Source organism: Malania oleifera, chromosome 7 (genome assembly GCF_029873635.1).
Source record: "Malania oleifera isolate guangnan ecotype guangnan chromosome 7, ASM2987363v1, whole genome shotgun sequence".
Lineage (NCBI taxonomy): Eukaryota > Viridiplantae > Streptophyta > Magnoliopsida > Santalales > Ximeniaceae > Malania > Malania oleifera.
In genome coordinates this window covers 77414186-77438941 of record NC_080423.1, presented here as the reverse complement: position 1 = coordinate 77438941, position 24756 = coordinate 77414186, and positions in this window count along the sequence as shown.

Genomic DNA, 24756 nt, shown 5'->3' with positions numbered 1-24756 from the left:
TATAGAATAGTGCATATACTAAGTTTTTTTCAAATTATACGCATACCACTTCCCAAGCCTTTAGTCATCACTATCCCTTATAACTAATCCTAAGAACTAAGGAAGAATTAAATAATTATATAATTCTTATTGGAACCCATTCTTCCTTTTGTCCTATGGCTTTTGCATTCCTGATTACCCATATCATTTTCTTATCTTTGCCTCTAGCACCTCTAAATGGGCAGGTGTATTGAAGGTGCCCTTTTCTTACGCAGAATAAGCATGTTATGTATATACGTGAAAGATTATGCTTTACTAGATGAGGCATAAATGTTGTCATGGGATTTAAAGGATGAACCTTTTTGGAAGATTTGTTTCTTTTAGTTCCCAAGGGTTTCTTTGAATTGTTTTTCTCACTTTTAGCGTTGGAAATTATTCTAGAATCTTCCTTCAAGCAGATAATTTTCAATATCTTCTCAATATTTTTATTTTCTAGAATACCATTTTAATCTTTTAATTTCTTTATTTGTTTGGCCAACTTTTTATTCTCATTCTTCAAGAATGTTTTCTTCTTAGAAATCCTAACAAGAAACTTGTGAGCATTAATGAGTTTCTTTCATGGTTTCTCAAAAAGATGTCATGCTTTCAATATTGGATGCACATGATTCACTACGATATTTATCACAATATTTATCATCAGAATCATTGCATGCATCATTTACAGTGTTATTATTTGATTCAATAGATGAATCAACACATGATGTATCACAAAGTTCAACACATGAATCATCACGCAAAACATTCAAAGCAAGAGATTGAGATACATGTACCTCCTCATTAACTAATGAAGTTAAGCAACAAGTTGCTTTCACCTAATCATTTGTAGTTGAACAACCTGGAGTACTGATCTCCTTCTCTTCGGAACTTTTTTTGTCACGCCCCGAACCCGGTAATGGGACCCAGGGGTGAATTAATAATCTAACCTGTCCCTGTATCATACCAATCCAACGATACATCACAATGAATGAGGGTCCGACCCCGTGGGGTTCCCAAGCACCCTATACACATTCACATACAACAAGGGTATACACAATGGAAAATAGTCTTTCTATACACATTCTGTACCATACCCGAGTCTATACAAAAGAAACTAGGATCCATAATACAACATACAACCCGAGTGCTAGTCAACATCCCAAAATGACAACCCAGTACAATCCTAGTACTTACCCAAGTACCTCTCACAGTACAAAACCACTACGCTCCCAATACCAAGACACTAGTTCCGGCTACTCGAAGGATTTGAAAAATATGTACACCCAGTTGAGGTGAGACACCTCCCAGTAAGGTAGATACAGGTTATATCGGTGTGTGGCATTTGAGTGCTATCATGACACAAAACATACACAATTCAATACAATTCCAATATTTTCACAAAATAGTTCTCTTACAATGCATACATGCACACACATATGATTAAGCATCCCAGTGTCGTCACACCTTTCGGCCGAAAGCCGGCTAGCACGGGCACATGGCATAGCCCCAGGCTCCCATGGCATCGTACCGGTACAACTGGTGGATCCACACTCTTCAGTGATCAACCGGTAAGGCTCACGCCCTTATATATATAGAGTCAGACACTCTTGCCAAACATAGCGAGCGATTTTATACGCCCTCAGATATAGAGCCGGACACTCTTTTAATACCTGGAACAATTCGGAACCCAGTTCCTATTGCATTTCAACAAAACACAAACAGGCATGCTCATATAACCAAACAAACCACACCCATTTGGTAATCTAAAATCGTGATTTTCTAAAAATATACAGTTTAAACAAGTCAAGGCATGACCATCCCTATAACACAATATATATCACAATATATTTATGGTTTTCCAACAAAACGAGGGATGCAGCCCATCGCCCCCTTTTTCCCAAAACTGTGACTTGAAAAACCCATAATTTTACCCATTAGATTCCCCCAAATGAGTAACCAAAACGCACACAGGACCGTGAACCATAGTTTTACCAAGTCCGATTTCAAAAATAACTGACATAAACTGAATTCCCTTACCTTTCCCCAAATGGTCAATCCCGAACTTTACGGCCCCTAAACAACGAACCGAGTTCCCAAAACCTATAAAGCAGAGTACAGAAGATACTCACAACTCTAATCTCTACGTAACTACAAGATCAAAATTGAAAATCGAGCCTTACCTCGATTTTGAGCTGAAACCCAAAAACGCCCGAAATGAAGATCCAATTCGTAAAACTTGTAGAGAATCCTTCACTGATCCTCATGGTAACTTCTGATCATTGATTGTAGCAACGATTAGTGAAGAAATCTAGAGAGAGAGAGAGTATTTCGAGTTTCTAGAGAGATAGAGAGATATTTTGAGATTTCTTAGCTGAAAAGTAATGAAAATTGACATTTATAGCCTCTTGACTCGGCCGCCCTCGTCGATGAGATGGCGTCTTTGTCGACGAAGCACTGAAGATAGTTCATCGACGAAATGGCGGCCTCATCGACGAGCCTGAGATTCTCGGTTTCCCAAAACCTCTCGGCTTCTCCTCGTCGACGAGCCTCTGCATTTCGTCACTTAGTAATAGAAGGCCTTCGTCGATGAACTCTGGCTTCGTCAACGAAGCCTGCTCAATTTATTATTCTAACCTTCTCTTTATTATTTAAATCCATATATCATGGGTTGGGTTCTTACAATCTCCCCTCCTTACAAAAATTTTGTCCTCGAAATTTGCAATCTTTTATTCACAAACTCATTTATACAATCAAATACACACTCGACTCTAGAAAGGAAACGAAACCATCGACTACTACAACGCAGCCCCGTCACAATATACATACCCTCACTTATGGCGGAGGAATATCGTGGTTACATACATAAACTGTCTCAGGAGTTCACAATACACACACTCCCCAAGACTAACCACCCATTCCAATACAAGGTAGGGTAATGCACACATATACTCAGAACAACTGTGGATACTTCCGACGTATTTCCGCTTCTAGTTCCCAAGAAGATTCCTCAACCTCGTGATTCCGCCACAATACCTTCACTAACGGTATGTCTTTGGTACGTAACTTCTGAACTTTACGGTCCAGAATCTCAATAGGTACCTCCTTGTACACTAAAGTATCCCAAATCTCCAAGTCCTCATAACTCACAACATGTGATGGATCCAACACGTACCTCCTCAACATGGACACGTGAAACACAATGTGGACTCTCGAGAGTGCTGGGGGTAGTGCAATCCTGTAGGCTACCGGACCCACTTGCTCAAGAACCTCGAATGGTCTGATATACCTTGGGCTCAACTTGCCTTTCTTCCCGAATCTCATCACCACTTTCATCGGAGCGATCCTCAGAAATACCTTAGCTCCCACTTCGAACTCTAACTCACGGCAACGAACATCTGCATAACTCTTCTGTCAACAATGAGTTGATTTAATCCTATCCCAGATCTAACCCACCTTCTCAGATGCCTGCTGCATGAGTTCAGGTTCTAATATATGAGGTTCACCAATCTCATCCCAATACAAAGGAGATCGAAACCTCTAACCATATAGAGCCTCGAACGATGCCATCCCGATACTAGCCTAGAAGCTGTTATCATAGGCAAACTCTACTAGTGGCATAAGCTGTATCCAACTACCACTGAAGTATAACACACAAGCCCGTAACATATCTTCCAAGATCTATATTGTCCTCTCCGATTGTCTATCAGTTTGGGGGTGGAACGCTGTACTAAAAGTAAGCTTCGTCCCCAATGCTTCTTGCAAGCTTGTTCAGAATTGAGAAGTAAACCTCGGGTCTCGATTTGACACAGTGGACACTGGTACTTCGTGCATCCTAACTATCTCATGCACATACATGTTTGCTAGCCTACTCAAAGGGTAGCTAATCTTCATTAGTAAAAAGTGAGCAAATTTTGTCAACCTGTTTACGATCACCCAGATAGCATTTCTGCCTGTGAAGTGCTGGCAGCAATTCGGTCACAAAATCCATGGAAATATGCTCCCATTTCCATTTCGAAATAGCTAAGGGTTGTAACGGCCCTGCCGACCTCTGATGTTCAGCTTTCACCTGCTGAGATGTTAGACACTGTTCCACGAACTGAGCAATTTGCCTTTTCATACCACTCCACCAGAAGGTTTCACGCAAATCCTGATACATCTTCGTATTACATGCATATACCGTATACAAAGAATGATGCGCTTCCTCCAGAATCGTCCTTCTGATCTTGTTATTGTTTGGAACACATAACCAGGTCCCAAACCTCAACACACCTCCCTTAGAGATGTTAAACTCCACAGTCAACCCCTATTGTACTTTCTCCACAACCTCAGCTAACTCTGCATTAATAGCCTTCGCGCCTTTAATATGCTCGAATAAAGTTGGCTGGATCACCAAACTAGCAATGAAAGCCTGATGATCACCAAACACCAACTCTATACCCAAGCTCTCCAGATCCCATTTGATGTGATGTAGAGCTACAACTACAGATACCGCAGCATGTTTCGACTTCCGACTCAACACATCGACTACTACATTAGCTTTCCCCGGGTGATAACTGATGGTGCAATCGTAGTCCTTGATCAGTTCAAGCCACCATCTCTACCTCATATTCAACTCCTTTTATGTGAAAAAGTACTCAAGGCTTTTGTGATCAGTGAAGATCTTGCATTGCACACCATACAAGTAGTGTCGCCGGATCTTTAGTGCATATACAACAGCAGCTAACTCCATATCATGTGTAAGGTAATTCTTCTTGTTTTCCTTCAGTTGCCGAGAAGCATGCTCTACTACTTTACCCTACTGCATAAGCACACATCCCAAACCTTTCAGAGACACATCGCTATAAATCACAAAACTATTGTCTCCAGAAGGAATGGTCAAAACCGGAGCAGTAACCAACAGGTGCTTCAACTCTTGAAAGCACTGCTTGCAATCACTGATCCATTCAAACTTTACCCCCTTCCTGGTCAATCAATCCAGAGGCCCAGACAACTTAGAGAACCCCTCCATGAACCGATGATAATAATCCGCCAGTCCTAGAAAACTCCGAACTTCCTGAACATTCTTCGGCCTCAACCAGTCGACCACAACTTCGATCTTGCTAGGATCAACTGAGATTCCGTCCTTAGACACCACATGGCCTAAGAATGCAACCTGATTCAACTAGAATCCACACTTCTTCAGCTTAGCATACAACTTCTTCTCCCGCAAAATTTGTAATACTAACTTCAGATGGTTTTCATGCTCTTTCGAACTCCTCGAGTATACCATAATGTCATTAATGAACATCACTACAAACTGGGCCAGGTACTCATGGAAAACCCTGTTCATCTGATCCCTGAACATTACTGGAGCATTCATTAACCCAAAAGGCATAACCAAGAACTCATAGTGGCTATATCTAGTTCAGAAATCAGTCTTCGCAAGACCCTCAGATCACACCCTCACCTGATGATACCCTAACCGTAGGTCGATCTTCAAAAAGACCTAAATCCCCTATAACTGGTCAAAGAGATCATTGATACAAGGCATCAGGTAACGATTCTTCACAGTCCCTTGTTGATCTCATGGTAATCAATGAACATGCGCATCGACCCATCCTTTTTCTTCACAAACAGTACTAAAGCTCCCTAGGGTGAAACACTAGGTTGAATGAATCCCCTGTCCATTAATTCCTGCAACTGCTTCTTCAATTCCTAAAGTTCTGCTGGAGCCATCTGGTATCGAGCTTTAGAGATCGGTGCCTTGCCAAGAAGCAACTCTATCACGAACCCCACCTTACGATTTGAAGGTAAATCGAGTAAATCTTCGGGAAACACATCCAGGAATTCGCTGACTACCCGAATATCCTCGAGCCTCAACTCATCCAGCGATGGTTCCCTCATGCAAGCTAGGTACCCCTGACATCCGTCCAAGAGTAACCTCCTTGCCTATAGTGCCGATAGAACCTATGGCGTAGAACTCACACAGAATCCTACAAACTCATACTCCTGCTCCCTAGGAGGTCTGAGCACCACCACCTTCTTATGAGAGTCAATCACAACATAACTGGAGAATAGCCAATCCATCCCCAGTATGACATCAAACCCTGACATATCGTATACCATAAGATTCTCCGGTAGCAACTTTCCTTGAATTACCACTAGGTAATCTTTTAATATCCTCCTAAAGAATGATATACTCCCAGACGGTGTAGCTACAGACAATCATTCTTCCATGACTTGGGTCTCCACCCGACACAATTTAACAAAAATAACAGATATAAAGGAGTGGGTTGCACTCGAATCAAATAAAACCACAGTTATATTCAAAAGTAGTATCATAGTACCTATCACCACATTCCCTACATGCTCAGCATCCGTTGGAGTAAGCGAGTACACCCTTGTCGGAGCTGTGTTTACCTGATATGTTCCCCGAGATACCTGATTACTTCCCCGATTCTGACTCGAAGAAGGCATACCCCGCTTCGGTCCGTGACAATCCTGAGCCATGTGACCTGACTAGCCACAGTTCTAGCAGTTACCCCCAAACGGCTGGCATTCACCACTATGCCATTTGTAGCAACTGATACAACGATCACCTGACTGGCTCATCTGAGAACCCTGATGCTCGGTACTCTGGCGATAAGCTGAGCTCTTGTTCCTCTTCTTCCATGCTCCCTGACGAGATCCATATTAACAACCAGAAGGTACTGGCCTCTTCTTCGACTCCTGATCCACCTTATCCTCTCGGATACCAGTCTTGATCACAGTGGCTTTATCCACAAAAATCGAGAATTCATGGATTTGAAGTATACCCACTAGTCTGCGGATGTCCTTCCTCAAGCCCTTCTCGAACCTCTGAGTCTTCTCGTACTCATTCGAGATCAAACACGGTGCAAATCGGGACAACTCTATATACCGAGCCACATGCCCCTGCATCGTCATATTTTCCTAGGTCAGAGCAGAGAACTCATCCGCCTTAGCATCACGTGTGAAAGCCAGGAATTATCTTTCAAAGAACACCTCCTTGAAACAACTCCACATCATCTCCATTAGACCGACTCTCTGCTTCTTCAGCAATCTCACTGCAGTCCACCATCGCCTTGCCTCCCCAGACAACTAGTAGCATAGAGGACTCTCTACCAATTTGTACAGTGTAATACCTCCAAGATCCTCTCGGTCTTCTTGACCCAGTCCTCCATCATCATCGGATTAGGTCCTCCCGAGAACGTCGGAGGATACATGCATGTGAACCTCTTAATGGTGCACCTCGCAGATGTAGGAGAGCATTCGCATCTCCTAAAGCTTCGCCCGATCTCCCCTATAACTAGCCTCCCCAAACCTTAAGGCACGGAAAGGGACTCATCACTCGCTGTCTCCTTAGAGCCACTCCCCAGGTTGTTATCCTTGGGCTCTATTATGAAAAACGATAGGAACCTATTAGTACTCCTACAACATATACAGTTAACACAATTATCTATCACTAATCATGTTAACTACAACCTCATGGGTCCAGGTTTATCCCATCATACCGACATGAATATCATCAATGGTTTTCCATGATTTTACTAAAATCGTCATTCTAGGAAAAACACGGAACATCGCCAACGAGTCCCTGTCTAGCAATAAAACAACCCTCGACCTACTCTACCCATTTCCAACATCCTATAATCTGGTATGTACACACAGCTAAGCCTAACCAAGTCTATAAGACCTAACAACCTGGTTAGCTTTGATACTAAGCTGTCATGCCCTAAACCTGGTAATGGGACCCAGGGGTGAATTAATAATCTAACATGTCCCTGTATCATACCAATCCAATGATACATCATAATGAATGAGGGTCAGACCCCGTGGGGTTCCCAGACACCCTATACACATTCATATACAAATAGTCTTTTTATACACATTTTGTACCATACTAGAGTTTATACAAAAGAAACTAGGATCCATAATACAACATACAACCCGGGTGCTAGTCAACATCCCAAAATGACAACACAGTACAATCCTAGTACTTACCCAAGTACCTCTCACAGTACACCGACCACTATGCTCCCAATACCAGGACTCCAGTTTTGGTTACTCGAAGGACCTGAAAAATATGTACGTACAGTAAGGGTGAGACACCTTTTAGTAAGGTAGATACAGGTTATATCGGTGTGTGGCATTTGAGTGTTATCATGACACAAAACATACATAGTTCAATGCAATTCCAGTATTTTCACAAAACAGTTCTCGGACAGTGCATACATGCACAGACATATGATCAATCATTCTGGTGTCGTTACACCCTTCGACCCAAAGCCGGCCCACATTACATGGTGTCCGTGGCACATGGCGTAGCCCCAGGCTCCCATGGCATCGTATCGGTACAACTAATGGATCCACACTCTTTGGTGATCAGCCGGTAAGGCTCACGCCCTCGGATATAGAGTATGACACTCTTGCCAAACATGGCCAGCCATTTCATACGCCCTCGGATATAGAGTCAGACACTCTTTTAGTACTTGGAACAATTCAAAACCCAGTTCTTATTGCATTTCAACAAAACACAACCATGCATGCTCATATAACCAAACAAACCACACCAATTTGGTAATCTAAAATCATGATTTTACAAACATATACAGTTTAAACAAGTCAAGGCATGGTCATCCCTATAACACAATATATATCACAATATATTTACGATTTTCCAACTAAACCAGGGACGTAGCCCATCGCCCCCTTTTTCCCAAAACTGTAACATGAAAAACCCATAATTTTACCCATTAGGTTGCCCCAAATGAGTAACCAAAATGCACACAGGACCGTGAACCACAGTTCTATCGAGTCCGATTTAAAAAATAACCGACATAAACTGAATCCCCTTACCTTTCCCCAAATGGTCAATCCTGAACTCTACGACCCCTAAACAGCGAACTGAGTTCCCAAAACCTATAAAGCACAATACAAAAGATACTCACAACTCTAATCTCTACGTAACTATCAGATCAAAATTAAAAATCGAGCCTTACCTCGATTTGGAGCCGAAACCTGAAAACACTCGAAACGAAGATCCGATCTTTAAAACTTGTAGAGAATCCTTCACTGATCCTCATGGTAACGTCTGATCATTGCTTCCAGCAACGATCGGCAAAGAAATCTAGAAAGAGAGAAAGAGAGAGAGTATTTTGAGTTGCTAGAGAGGTAGAGAGAGATTTTAGATTTCTTAGCTGAGAAGTAATGAAAATAGATATCTATAGCCTCTTAACTCGGCCACCCTTGTCGACTAGATGACGTCTTCGTTGACGAGGCATTGAAGATAGTTTGTTGACGAAACAGTGGACTCGTCAACGAGCCTGAGATTCCCGGTTTCCCGAAACCTCACGGCTTCTCCTCGTCGACGAGCCTCTGCATTTCTTCACCGAGTAACAGAAGGCCTTTGTCAACGAACTTAGGCTTTGTCGACGAAGCCTGCTCAATTTACCATTATAACCTTCCATTTATTATTTAAATCCATATATCACAGGTTGGCTTCTTACATTTGTACCTCCTATCGAGATCTTCCCATATGTCTTTTGCGCATTTACATACCATGATATTATGAAAAAAAATTAGAATCTAAGGCACGATATTACATAACCATGGCATTTGAATTTGCATGCATTAAGATAATATCATTTTCTTTCATTTGCATACAATTTCCTTTAACAATCATTTGCCAGGCCTTCTAATCCATTGACCTTATAAAAAATGTTCATTCGGTTTTTCCATGAGGTGTAATCAACACCACAAAACAATGGAGGCCTAGAAAAGGATTGTCCCTCACAAAATGGGGATACACTAGTTTGAGCCATTACAATCTTCAACACAAGCGGTTAAATTTTTTTGCAATGAGGCTCGGATACTAATTAACAGTTATGGTATAATCCTAAGAGGGGGGGGGGGGGTGAATTGGGTATTTAAAAATCTAGTTCACTTTTTCCCTAATTTCAAAACCACAATCAGTATGTCGCAACTTAGGGTCTTTCTATGCAATCTCAAATCCCACAAATGTTCAAGCATGCAAATATTTAAAGCAATTAAATACATTCACAACAAATTAAATATTAACATGCAAGTGCTGAAAATAAATAGAGAAGGGAGAAAGAGGGCAGACACAATATTTTATGAGGTTTGGTAAATCCTACCTATGTCCTCGCCTCAAGCCAACCCTCTTGAGAATTCAACTACTTGGCTCACTTAACTAGGCGTAGCGACGCCATTACAATACTCCTTACAGGGGTGAGTCTGCCTTGTTCACTAAACGGATGGAGCCAAACTGTTACACGCCTTACAAGATGGTGCCCTCCTAACTCCCTTAACAGGGAGCCAAACCATTTCTCCTTATAGGGCGGAGTCCCCCTAGCTCACTTAACTAGGTGGAGCCAAACTGTACACACCTTATAGGATGGTCCCCTCCTAGCTCCCTTAACAGGGTGGAGCTGAACCGATACACAGATATGAAAATAATTTTGCGTACAAAATGAATACTTCTCAAAATAAGCAGAGATGTACAAGTTGAAGCACTATATGCACTCTCACAAGATATGAAATAAAGTTCAAGAGAGTATGGGTATTTTCTCAATAAAAGTTTTGCAATCTTTGAATAAGATGTATATGATAATAACTCAATGATTCAAACCCCAATAAATATTTCTCCAAGAATATTTTTCAATAAAAAATGTAGGAGAACCTAGTGTTTTTCTTTCAAAATGATTTTCTCAAGAATGAGTCAATGTAAAGGCTTCAAGATCAATAAATATTTTCCCAACAAAGATTTTGCATTAAATGATGTTTGGAGGAAAATGATTTTTGCTCTCAAGACAAAATGTTCAAAATATGAATAGATGAGAGTAAAAATTCTTTTTTGTTTTTGAAAGGATGAGTGATAGTATATGTAATAAATATTCCTTCAAAAACAAAATCTAAGCTGCATAGATGTTTTCTCTGAAGATAATTTTCAAAAGATAATGTAGGAGAAAAAACTCAAGATCAATCCTCAAAAATTTTAAATCAAGAGTATAAGAGAGTATGCTTGATGATTTTGAAAGAATATGAGAGAGTAAGCCTAAAAATATTTTTGAAAATATTCAAGATAATCAAAAAGCTGTTAAATGAGTTTTGAGTGGGCTATTTATAGAGTCTCAAAATATGACCATTAAGGACACATTGGGCATTTTAAAATTTGTTTCATAAAAAAAATTAATGATCGTTTACCGCTTAACAATTGCCCAATCTGAGAGGTTTGGTTGATAGGGGAAGGCGCAGGTTGACTGGCCTTAGGTTATTTTCAAAAACCCAAGAGGCCCGATCAATTGGGTACAACACCGGTCGATTGGCCTTGGGCAATTTTCCAAATCACTGAGAAATGATATGCCAGGCCAAGATCCAATTGGTTGGACCTTTGAAAGCTGGTCAACTTGGGTTTAGTGTGTAAAGCGGCTGGTTGGCAAGTGCTATTCAAACTAAGCCATTTTCTATGGTCGGTCAACTGGTGTGTTGTAACGACTTGGAAAATTTTAACTATTTAAAATAATAAGAAAGATAATAAAAGGTAAGGGGGAAATAGAAGAAAGGGAAGAGGAATTTTAAAGGTAATAAGCAGGCGCTCGTCGACGAACTTGATTTTCTCCTCGACGAGCTATCTTCTGAGCCTTGTTGCTGAGTATGCATGTCTCGTCAACGAGGGTTTACCAAGAGAGGTTCTCATATTTATGAATTTTATTGACGAGCTCTCGGCTTTGTCCACAAATTGTGTTCTTGGGTTCATCGACAAGGCCACGTGGCAAGTTGCTTATAAATAGGCAAAAATAATAATTTCAGTGAAAGAATTCATTTTCTCTTCTGTTTCCCTCTCTAAAAACGGCCTCTCTACCTTCTCTCTTGAATCCGGCCCGGTTTTAGCCCAATTTGACGATTGAAAGCTACTACGAGACTTTTAGGAAGATTCTCTACAGCATCGGCGGAGCAGATTTTCGGTTTGGAGTACTTGGAAACCATCCCAAAATCAAGGTAAGTGAGATATTTTAAGGTTTTATTATTATTTTGAGATATGCAACCTAGGAAGTATTAAATGAGTGTTTTTCTAAGATTTGAGTAAATTGAGATTTTTGGAATACAGGGTCTCGTTTTTGTTCGATTTTAGCCAGAATCTCGAGGAACAGGTAAGGGGAAATAATTAATAACATATTTTTAATAATTTAAAACTGGTTAATTTTTGGTTATAAAATTCTATGTATTTAGATATAATTTTCTAAAGAGTGCAGGTACTAAAAATACTGTTTTTCATTATATACTATATTGGGAAAAATCGTGTGGCATGAAAACAGCTTTGATAATTAAATGGTTGTCAGTACTGTGAAATTATGATTTATGGTGTGATTGTGAACATTGTTTGGACTACGATTTCTGCTTGGTTGAAAATACTGGTTGGTTGTGGATACTATTTGATTGTGTATACTGTGGTAGATGTGTGGATGTGCTTGAGTGGTTGGTTTTGATATTGATTTGTGTTGTGGTTCATGTAAATTGCGATATAGCTTTGGCAGTGGTATGAGGAGGTCGTTATATTGTACCTGATATAACCGTCATATAACGTTGGCAGTGGTATGAGGAGGTCGTTATATGGGCATTTATATTGGGGGGTAAAACATTGGCAGTGGTATGAGGAGTTTGTTTTACCTATTTACCATGAACATGGTGGTTTGTGTTGTAATCTGTGTGATGATTGAGTGTGGACCATGTAACCTATGTGGTTGATAATCCTGTGTGGACCAGTCATGTGTGGACATGTATGCTGTATGTATGATAGTCTTGTGTAGATCAGTCCTGTGTGGTCATATATTTTATATGAATTAGAGTCCTGTGTGGACGTTGTATTCTGTGTGAATATGAACCTTGTGTGGGTGTGATGAAGACTGTGTGAATTATTCTATGTGGATTGGTTTTGGTATGCGTATATGAGTGGAGCTTTGTGAAAAGATCGGCATTGGATATGTGTAACTTTAATTACATGAGTATTTATGGTAAAGTTGAACTCTCCACTTGAGGGCTTGCTGAGAAAGGCGAGTGCTCTGAATCTACTTGTATGAGTGGGTAGACTTCCCTATGCTCGGGAATTATCAGTAAAAGTAATTATGTATGTGTGTATGTGATTAGGTGATAGAGAAGTCGACAATGATGTGATTATGAATGTGTTTTCTTGGCTGCTATTGATGGTGATATATAATTGTATGTATATCTTGAAATTTTATATTAAACACTTCAGTCACACACTATTGTAATTTATTTCTTCCTTACTGAGAGGTGTCTCACCCCAACGATTATTTAATCTTTTCAGGTCTTCTAGGTAATCGAACTTAGAAAGCTCTGGGCAGAGTTTAGTTGGTGTGTGGATAAAAATAATAGGTTTATGTCATGTTTTTTGTTAAATTATCCTGGTTATGTAATATGGTATATGGATGTACCTTTTTATGGGTCTGCATATATAAATATAGAACTCTGGTATTTTGTTGGAGGTTATATAATTAATTTTGCTGCGTGAATGGTATTAAAAAATGTCTCCAATTTTTATTTTGATTTCAGCCTATACTATAACTATATGGGCTTTTATTTCCCTTTGTTTTACATGGAAAAGAAAACACAAAAGAGCTAAACTAATCTAGAAGAAACAAGAAGGAAAAAAAATGATAAAAAATAAATAAAAATTAACCACCAACTTACCTATATTAGGGAAATTATATAGCGGACATCCCTCTCCATGTGTTTGTATGCCTATATTTTAAATGTTAGTGTTGACTCTATGAGTCCAATCTGATTTTAATAATGACAAATCACTTGGTATTTGATCTGTGCATTGAGATTGTAAACAGGAACAATATTTAGTATGCACGAAAAGATAACAAGTCATGGAAGCCATGAAGATTAAAGCATACATATCTTGGCACAATCCATGGAACTGAAAGAGTAGAAGAATGAAGATGCAAGTGGAAAGTTCAAGATTGTCATGGGAATGGATACTTAGAACTTATGTATTCACATACTTCATATGATTTAATTTGAGGCTCAATATGTACCCTAGAACGACCTTAGGACTCATGCATCTCATGAACATCATTAAGGGATATTTATGGACTTAGATATATTTTAAAATCCTGAAAATATTTTTATAAAAGGGCAAAGAAAGAGAACAAAAAATATTTTTGAAATTAAAAAGGAAAAATTCAGGAAAGGTTAGTTCAGAAGACTGAACTTCAAGTTCAGTCGTCTGAAGAATTTCTTTAGAAGACCGAAGATTAAGTTCAGTCGACTGAAGAATTTATGATGAAACATAGAACCTAACAGAAGTACCTCAGAAGACTGAACTCAGACTTCAGTTGTCTAAATCTAACACTTCAGAAGACTGAACCCCAACTTCAGTCGTCAGGCCCTGTGTCTAGGTTAATTTTTTGAAACTCTAAGGAACTTCAGTCGTTTGGGCCTTAACCCTCAGTCGTCTGAACCTGTGCGAAAGATTAAAAATTTAATTTTTAATGAGAGAACTCATTAATTAATTTTTGATCCAATAGTTAAGATTCATTCTAAGGGCAAGGTGCCTATATAATGAACATCTAAACCCTAGTGCCCTATCTCTAAGATCAACAAGAACAAGAAGAACGATATGAAACAACAACAACAAGAAGAAAATCAAACCTTGGGCATACCATTAAGCATATTAGCACAGTTTGGGAGATCACACTACTAAGGTTGTGATTGGGATTTGAAATCTTATACTACACATCTGAGCTAAAGCTACTTTGATCCTCAAAAGGTTTTCTTGTGATTATTGTGTAAGCATTTTGATATTGAGGTTTGGTAAATCAAACTACTTGTTAATATTTAGTCTCATAGAGTTCTTCATATAAACTAATTTACTCCTTGATATTTAGTTTTCAAAGAGTTTTTCATTTTAAAATCTATTATTGAATATAAGTTGAGTGATTGATCTTGAGTGTGTTTACTTATAGATTATTTAGATAAGATCACTAGTTTTTTTTTTTTTTTTTTTTTGCTAAAAGAGGGCGGCACCTCCATTTAATTATTAATAAACCCTCACTTTTGGCGGAGGAATACTGTGGTTACAAGTTAAAACCAACCAACCAAACTAGGACAAAAAAAATTAAACATAACTAACAAAGGAGATAAAAACATAAAAACAACCAAAAACAAAACAAAATATACCAAATGAAACTCTAGAGATGAACTAACGATGAACGGAAACAAGACCCCACCTATCCATCCAAAGGATACATTTCAGATAACGTGATAGAAGGTGTTGTTCTTCGTAGATTACATTGCTTCCCATTTCTCCTTCTTTAGCAAGAAAATCAGTAGCACTATTGCCTTCCCTATATTGATGCATCACCATGACATTCACTCCTTTTAACTCTGCCACGAGCTCCTCCCAAAATTTCCAAAGATACCACAAAGTACATCTACCTTTTCGAAGCCAATTAGCTACAATTTGCAAGTCATTTTCAATAATCACATTAACATAATGCAAACATTTAGACAAACAAATTCCTTCCCTGATTGCTTTTAATTCCGCACTATTATTCGTACCATTGCCAAAATAACTTGAAAAAGCCGCTTTTACCATGCCATGGCAATCCCGAATAATTCCTCCACCTCCTGAAGTACCCGAATTGCCCTACAACTCCCATCACAATTAAGTTTTATCCACCCTATTGGAGGTTTAACCCATGAAATAATTTTTTCCAAGCCTATCGCAAACTCCTTGATGCTTAATTTGAAACTCATTCAAAATCTTAATGTCCGATTTCTTCAATTTTTTAAAAGAAATGGTGCTCTCAACAATAAAACTAAACCAGAATCGAACACTTCTCCACATCTGATTTGCACTTTGATAAACTCTTTCCATTCTCGCTTTACATCTTCAATTTCAGAGGCACCACGTAATCAAACATGGAATCAGCCTGATTAAAATACCTTTAATAGATGATTTTTTTGCATAGTGGAACCAATTTGCCAATTTATTTTTCCAAGGAAGAAATCGATGGAAAGGAATCCCCAATGCCACACTAGCTTGACGCCAAACCTTTGAAGCCACCTCTCATAAAGAAAGAATATGATCAATGTTTTCCTGACTTCTCTAAACGCAGCAATCACAAGCCGAAATCATCGATATTCTTTTGGTCTGAATTCTATCATCTACAGCCAAGCATCTAAACCAAGCTCTCCATAAACACATTGAGATTCTTCTGGGCAATAAAGAATGCCAAAACTAGTCATTCCACAAAAAATTATCACTTCTGCTCCTCACTGCCTCCCAAACCGTTTTTGTAGAAAAATTACTGTCCGGGGTAGGCTTCCAAACAAAAATATCCTGCCCACTTTTACCCACCGGCACCTGTTGCAAAATTTCCCTTGTTTTATCAGCACCAACCAATTCCCGTACTAAATTAGAGTTCCAATTATTATTTAGCTAGCAATCCTTAATACACAGTTTCTTGTTCAAAATATTCTCAGTGCTCACAGATAACGAGCCTTATGATAGCCACCTATCGAACCAAAAAGAGTTCCCACCTCTCACCAAATTTTAACATTATCCATAACTTTTGGAATGGTGGCCATAATTGATTTCCAAAACCTAGAGTCAGATAAGATCACTACTTAAGAAAGGTTTTCGCCATTGGTTAAACAATTTTGATTCAAGTGTGTATTCAGTTAAAGGCTCGATATTTTAGATATCTTAAAACCACTTGATTAAATATCCTTAGTGTTCATAACTATTTATACTATTGAGGGATATTTTCTGAAAAACTTGATATTAGGTTTTTTATCTTTAGAAATCATATTATATATATATATATATATATATATATATGTATTTGCATATTACAAAGATTGTATTGTGGTTGATTATTTGATTGAAAGCTTTTTGATTTTAATTGATAGAATATTCAAGACAAAGCTTTTGATAAGTTCACATTTGTTATTCATGCATTTTCACAAAGTGAACTAGAACCCTAATTTTCTCCAAAGCGTTTACTTATATCATTACTTGGGAGATTTGATAAAAGGGAAACTTGGGAGATTTGATAAAAGGGAAATTGGTTGAAGCATTTCATTCATATAAGGATTGTATCGTTACATACATACCGAGTTTCAAGTTTCATCATATGTATATGTGATAGGTTTCAATTGTACTCACTAGCTTTGTTAGAAGCGAATCTTGAGTTGATTTGCATATTTGATATTATATTATAATCACGGTTTGGGTTGTGAACTGGGTGAGGAGGAAGTTGTGTCTCTTGTAAGCAGCGGATGTAAGGGAAGTTCCGTCCCGGTTAAAGGAGCAGGGTTATAGTGGAATCCTTGAGCAGGTTGCTTAAGGCGAGGACGTTGGCCGGGTTGGCTCAACCTCGTAAAATCGGGTTTTCCTTCTCTCTTCCCTTATCTTTTTATTTTCCGCATCGACCTTCAATATCTATATTGCATGTGTATGTTGAATAACTCCATATGTACTTAATTGGGTAAAAAGAATTCATTAATAAAATGAATTTAAATCAGCCCCAAACTCTTGCGTTTAATTTGTTGAACATAGAAATCGGGATTAAGGGGTAAATAACTTTAATGGTTTTAAAAATACCCAATTCACCCTCCTCTTGGAATTACACCTAAATTAACATTTGGTATCAGAGACTCGTTTCATAGACTTAACCGTTTTCTGTAAAAAGATCACAATGGCTTATTGTGGTGTATCCCCATTTGGTGTGGGACAAATCTCTGCAAGACCACAAATGTTTTATGGTGAAAATTTCACCGAGTGGAAAATAAGAATGACTATTTTTATCAAATCAATGGATTGGAGGACTTTGAGAGTAATTGCTCATGGAAACCTAGTTCCTATGAAAATTATTGATAATGTTGAAATCCCTAAATCTGAACATTAGCTAAATGAGAATGACATGAAATTAATGCAAATAAATTTTGGTGCTATGAACATTCTATTGCTTGGTTTAGATATTAATGTTTTTCATGAAATGAAGTCATGTCAAAGTGCTAAGGAGATATAGGAAGAACTTGAGAGAAGATTTGGGGAGACGAAAGGAAAGAAGTCCTCTACTTGAGAAGATTCATGCTCAAATGATCAGGTAGTAGAAAACTGTGGCCTAGTTGCATTAGTTGATGAAGAGGTACATTCTACTCATTCTACTTGTCATTCAAATTCTCAAAAAGATTCATGTGATGACTGTGATACATCTTGTGATAATTCTAGTAGTGAATATTATGATGAATCTGATATTGATAACATGTCATCTTATAAGGAATTGCAAAAGGAATTTGCCAAGGCTTATAAAATGTTAACAAAGATGTCCAGAAAGAAAATAATGTTGGTGACTTACTCGAAAAATGAGCAGCTCAAAAGTTATCCCAAGTATAGGAGTTACGTCGTATAATATTAAGCCCAAAGGTTAGATCGTCTCCTCAGGGAATGCGTTTTAATCTCAATTTCATGTTCTCCCAATCGAAAATAAAAATGTACTGAATTCAGTTCAGATTCGGGGTTTTTCAGAATTTTGGAGACTTAAACAAAAACTTAAATTAAAGTCCTAAAATTAGCATGCTTCAATTTAAAGAGTAAAAATGGAAACCCTAACCTACTCAAGGAAACATCGGAGCACACACTAATTAAAGATGGCAACTTTGGACATGGAATTAAAACACGCAATGGAAACTTAATCAAACACTCACGCACACAATAAAAACCAAATTTTTAACTAGATAAAACTTCGAACCAAAATTAAACTATTAACGATGAAGACAAAACACGATAAAAATTAAATAATTAAAACTTTACCAAACTAATTAAATAATTCAAATATTAATTAAATCTATGGCAACATTCAACTAAAAGCAATTAAATAAACAATCAAAGTTCAATAATTATAAAACACCCTAACTAATGTTCAAAATCCAAAATTTCACTAGTTAATTAATAATAAGTAATGAGAGAGAGAGAGAGAGAGAGAGAGAGAGAGAGAGAGAGAGAGAGAGAGAGAGAGAGAGAAATTTGTAGGGGATGATGTGGTGCTGGGTTGGAGCAGAGCGGTGCTGTGATGGAGGCCGGAGCTGGTGCTGTGGAAGATGGAAGGGCTCTCGGGTACTGGTCTGGTGTCTTGCTGTTGCGGGAGTCTGGTTGCTGTACTCAGGTTGTTGCTGCTTCTTCGGGTGGCTAGCAAGCTGGTGTGTGGAGACTGATGCTCTTGGCTGTTGCAGAGTTGAAGTGTTCGGCTGGTATTGGTGAAGCCGCAGGCTGCTGCTGGTGTGGCTGGCCGGATTGGTGTTGCAGAGTGGTTGGAGACAGAGGGAGGGAGTTAGGGATAAGGAAAAAAAAGAAAACTAAGGGAGAGACAGAGGAAGAATTGAGAAGCTGAAAATAAGAGAGCGGAAGAGAAAGAAAAATAGGGGAATAGAACGGGAGAATGGGCAAGAGAGAGGGATAAAGGGAAGGGAAACCAGAGAGAGAAGAAGAGTAAGGGAGAGTAAGAGAGAGTAAAAGAGAAAGACTGGGCAAAGGAGAAGTAAGGGAAGAAGAAGAAGAAGAAGAAGAAGAAGAAGAGAAGGGTGCAGCTGGGGTAGCGCCCAACAGGGAAAAAGGAAGAACAAGAGAGTATTTAAATGGAAAAAAATTGGCTTGACCTAAACCCACGAGACCAACTTGACCCAGCAACTTGACCCAACCTGAATTGTTATATTTTTTTTCATTTTTTTCATTCTCTGTTCATCGTAAATCTGACTCTTATGGAGCCCGTTTCTCACAAAACTAAAATACGAAAGTTGTAGATAATCCTTTTCTATTTCTCCAAAAATTTGAATCATCTCGATCGGAGCTCAGATGGAAAAGTTATACACGAAATACAAACAGGTGTCGGTTTTGGTTTCTGAGATTTTTCCTGCAACAAAAAATTACCAAAACTACATAAATAATACAATAAAGTTCAAGAATGATGATTTTGGCACTTTATTAAAATATTGGACAATTTTGGACATTTAACTAAAAATATAAACCGTAAAGCCCGGGTTAAGATGCCCAATTACGTAGTTTTGACGCGTAATCAGTTGGAAAGTGAAAATAAAGGCTTAGCAAAACAGTTAGAGGAGTTTTGAGAGTCTCATACTTCTTGGGAAAAAGAAAGGATTAAAAAGGAATTAGAAAGTAAGAGATTAGTAACCAAGAATGCGGCATCACTGAAAGATTTAGAATCAAAACTTAGTGTTGAAAAAGAAAAAGGATTTGAAAATCATAAAATTAGAAAACAAGAATGATATGATGGCAAAAGAGCTGAAAGAGTTAAGATCCAAGATTTTGAGTGATAATGCAAAAGATCTTAAAATTTTAGAACTTGAATGTAAAGCAAACAAAATGACCGAATTGGTAAAATTACAAGTTGTTTGCAAAGGCTTAAAGAATTTAAAAATTCAAGGCCTGGAAAGAAAGATAGAGGATAAAGCTAAGATCATCCACAATTTACTAAGGGAAAAGAGAATTTTGATACGCTCTTAGGCTCTCAAAAGATGACTTTAGATAAAGAAGGTATAGGTTACAATGGAATTGAAAATAGGAGAAGAAAGAACCTATACATGGGGTATTTTGCTAAAGCATCAAAATTCTATGCTAGTACCTCCTCCGGTCCGTATGCTCACACCACCTGCGTATTATGTAAAAATAAAGGACACATTAAATTTGATTGTCCATTTAAAAGGAAAGGTGTGAAGTTCAAATGGGTCTGGCAAGTTAAAGAAAAATGAGTACCAAACAAACCCCAAAAACTCTTCTTTAGACTTTAGGATTGAGAATTTAGTGAAATCAACCACATAAACAAAAGGGGGTCGTGATGACTAATAGGCTTGGGAATCGTATATGCTTAAAAAGTAAATTGTAGTATGTGAATCTACTACACTATTATTATACTAAGAATCCTATGAGAAAGTTAAGTTAATATGATTCCTTTAAGCAATATATCCAATCTAACAACCTAATGCTTTTATATCCCAATGATTGGGTAAAATGTTAAAATATTAAATAGCATGCAAATCTTGATGTATTCAAAGTGAAGGTTGAGAGATTAACTGTTAAAATATCAGGAACCTAATATCCTTGCAATAAGTAACATAAATCATAACATTGAAGAATAAATCCACTTCCAAATGAATTAAAGCATTGTTGTTTAACGAATAATTCTTATTGCTTAACACATGCTTAAATATTAAAATCCTAAGTTAAGCAGATTATGTCCATTGCATAAGACTAAGCCTTAGGAATAAAATCATATATTAAAAATCATCTAATCCTAAACTCATGCTTGGAGCCTCAAATAGTTAAATCAGTCATCATTCTAGACACAAGCACTGATAAATCATAAACTCTATATCTTTCAAGTGCTTATTAAAAGATATCCCTTTATAATCAAATCAGTGGATTCTCTAAGGGATCAAATTGTGTACAAAGTCATTTTTAAAAAAATATTCCCATTGTGCTTAAAACGTAAAAATCCCTAAGTTTGATATGTGATTAAGCAATATCCTCCAAAAGAAATCTTTACCATGCCATGTTCAGATCCGGTAAAGATTCATCTATTATAGGGTCATACCCTTGCTTAAAATTGAAGACATACTTATAAGGTACCATCTAATAATTAGATAATCAGAAATACCTAAAGAGCAGTATTTAAAAATTAATATTCTCCCAAATTATTCTTTGGCCTATGTAGTTGGATATATTCGCTTCCACGAAATATTTTGAATATTGTCCACTCATAATGAATATTCTTCTGAACCTAATGATAATTAAATTATTAAGAGTATTTTCAAAATCTCACTTCACAAGCTTTCAAACTTCAAGTCAAATATATTAGAAGATTTTGAATATGTCAAATGGCTAAGTTATATGCAACAGGTTTCAATCTATATGATAATGCAAATGACTAGGAAACCTACGCTTTGAGATCCATAAGAAAAGAAGCAATATAGGCTTATGACCCTAAAGTAAAATTGTTTATGACTTTTTGGTCCTCTAAGCTAAAGCAGGGAAAGTCAAGTATAAATCATTCAAAATCTTAGAACACTCGGCTAAACTGGTGAAGAATGATTACAAGGAAAAGACATAAGAATATGATAAGTGTATAACTGAAAGGGAGCAAATTAACTTGAAAATACTATGGTTTTGAAACATAAGCATAATCACATTTAGTATCATATTTTGTATTTATATCTGGTATCAAATCATGAATGGTATGTGTAAATTCTTGTGTGCATATTTGATACAACATGTTAACCAAATGATTTTTTTAAACTATACTGAACTAAATTTGTTGCATGCTTGAAAATATTTAGGGGAGCTGAGCTCCATTCCTAGAGAAAGAGCATAAAGAACTCATGTGCATCATAGTATCACTATAGTTGGTCTAAAATATTTTACAATGACTACTTATATGGCTTTGAACTAGTAGTGACATTAATCTTTGATAAGTATAAGCATTTCATTTCATCTATGCAAGTATTAAAATTCATAGGGGGAGCATCTCGAAATGATTTCCTATCTCATTATGCATACCAATATTTCTTTTGCTTTGATGTGCAGTGAACTTTCTGTGGCATGCACTCAATTATGATGATTCTATTGAATATTCAAAATGAAAAATATATTGCTATGCCACAAATTCCTTGAGTTAACCATATGATCTTATTTTGAAATGAATTGATATAATTAAGATCTGTATGGTTAGTCTTTCTGGTTATAATTCTTTTCGGAATGTACTTAAAGCAAATATCTATAGCACAATTTGTTTTGAGGATCCAAAAGGTGAGAGATATATACTAGAGTAAATTTTTAATGAGAACTAAAGGGGGAGAGATATTTTTTTAATTGTATAATCTACAATGTGTATGAGCTTAAATAAATAAAACTGAGGAGAGCTTTTCTGAGCTAAAATAAATATAGTTGCCAAGTACTATATTAGATGACATAATTCAGGGGAAGCAACGTCACTTAATATTCACAATTTGTTAAAATTTTCAAATTCGGCCCATTTGTTCTCATTCGGTATGACATTAGTTAACATTTGGTATTACACTCGCATCATAATAAGAGTTTATTGACTTACACATGTTAATCATCACATAATCTTTGAAATTTGCTACACTATGTACGTTCACAATGCAATTTACATTCAACAACACAACTTTATGCATTAGCAAGGAGGAGAAGTAAAATTTTTCAAATCTGATGGTTAAACAAGTTTAAAACTTTAAGATTTCAAAGGGGAGAAGAATATAAGGTTATGTCTACTCATGTATTATTATATACCTTTTTGTTGATGTCAAATCAAGAGCAAAATTTGTTGGCAAAACCAATTGTGTAAAGGGGGAGAAGAATAGCAAAAATTATTGGCAACACTAGTTGTATAATCGGGGAGAAAAATCTGGCTATAGGAGAAGAATCAGGCTATAGTAAGCAAAAATGGGCAAAAATGCTTTGGCAAAACTAATTGTGCATGAGCATTAGCATATCTTATTTGACATGAGCATATTTTATTTGTTGAATATTTAATACATTATTTGAGGGGGAGCCTTGTTAGGCATAACCCATTTTATATTTTTGCTCGTGTATTTGTCATCATAAAAAAGGGGGAGATTGTTGACTCTATGAGTCCAATCTGGTTTTGATAATGACAAATCACTTGATATTTGATGTGTGCATTGAGATTGTGAACAAGAACAATATTTAGCATGCACGGAAAGAAAACAAGTCATGAAAGCCACGAAGATTAAAGCATACATATCTTGGCACAATCTATGGAACTGAAAGAGTAGAACAATGAAGATGCAAGCGACAATTTCAAGATCGTCATGGAATGAGTACTTAGAACTTATGTAAAAACATACTTCATATGATTTAATTTGAGGCTCAACATGTACCCTAGAATGACCATAGGACTTATGCATCTCATGAACATCATCAGGGGATATTTATGGATTTAGATATATTTTTAAAACCCCTAAAAGTATTTTATAAAAGGGCAAAGAAAGAGAGCAAAACAGATTTTTGAAATTAAAAAGGAACAATTCAGGAAAGGTTTAGTTAAGAAGACCGAACTTCAAGTTCAGTCGTATGAAGATTGAACTTCAGAAGACTGAAGTTAAGCGATTATCTAAGAAATTTCTTCAGAAGACCGAAGATTAAGTTCAGTCATCTGAAGAATTTATGGTGAAACACAGAACCTGGTAGAAGTACCTTAGACGACTGAACTCAGACTTCAGTCGTATGAACCCGACACTTCAGAGGACTGAACCCCAACTTCAGTCGTCTGACCCAATGTCCTAGTTAATTTTTCGAAACTCGAAGGAACTTCAGTCATCTGGGCCTTAACCCTCAATCGTCTGAACCTTCGGGAAAGATTAAAAATTTAATTTTTAATGAGAGAACTTGCGAATTAATTTTTGATCCAACAGTTAAGATTCATTCTAAGGGCAAGGTGCATATATAATGAACATCTAAACCCTAGTGCCCTATCTCTAAGATCAACAAGAACAAGAAGAATGATATGAAACAATAACAACAAGAAGAAAATCAAACCTTGGGCATACTGTAGACACCCTATTTTTGCCCAAGGCCCAATATATTATTTTTATCTTTATTTTTATTTTTATTTTTATTTATTTATTTATTTT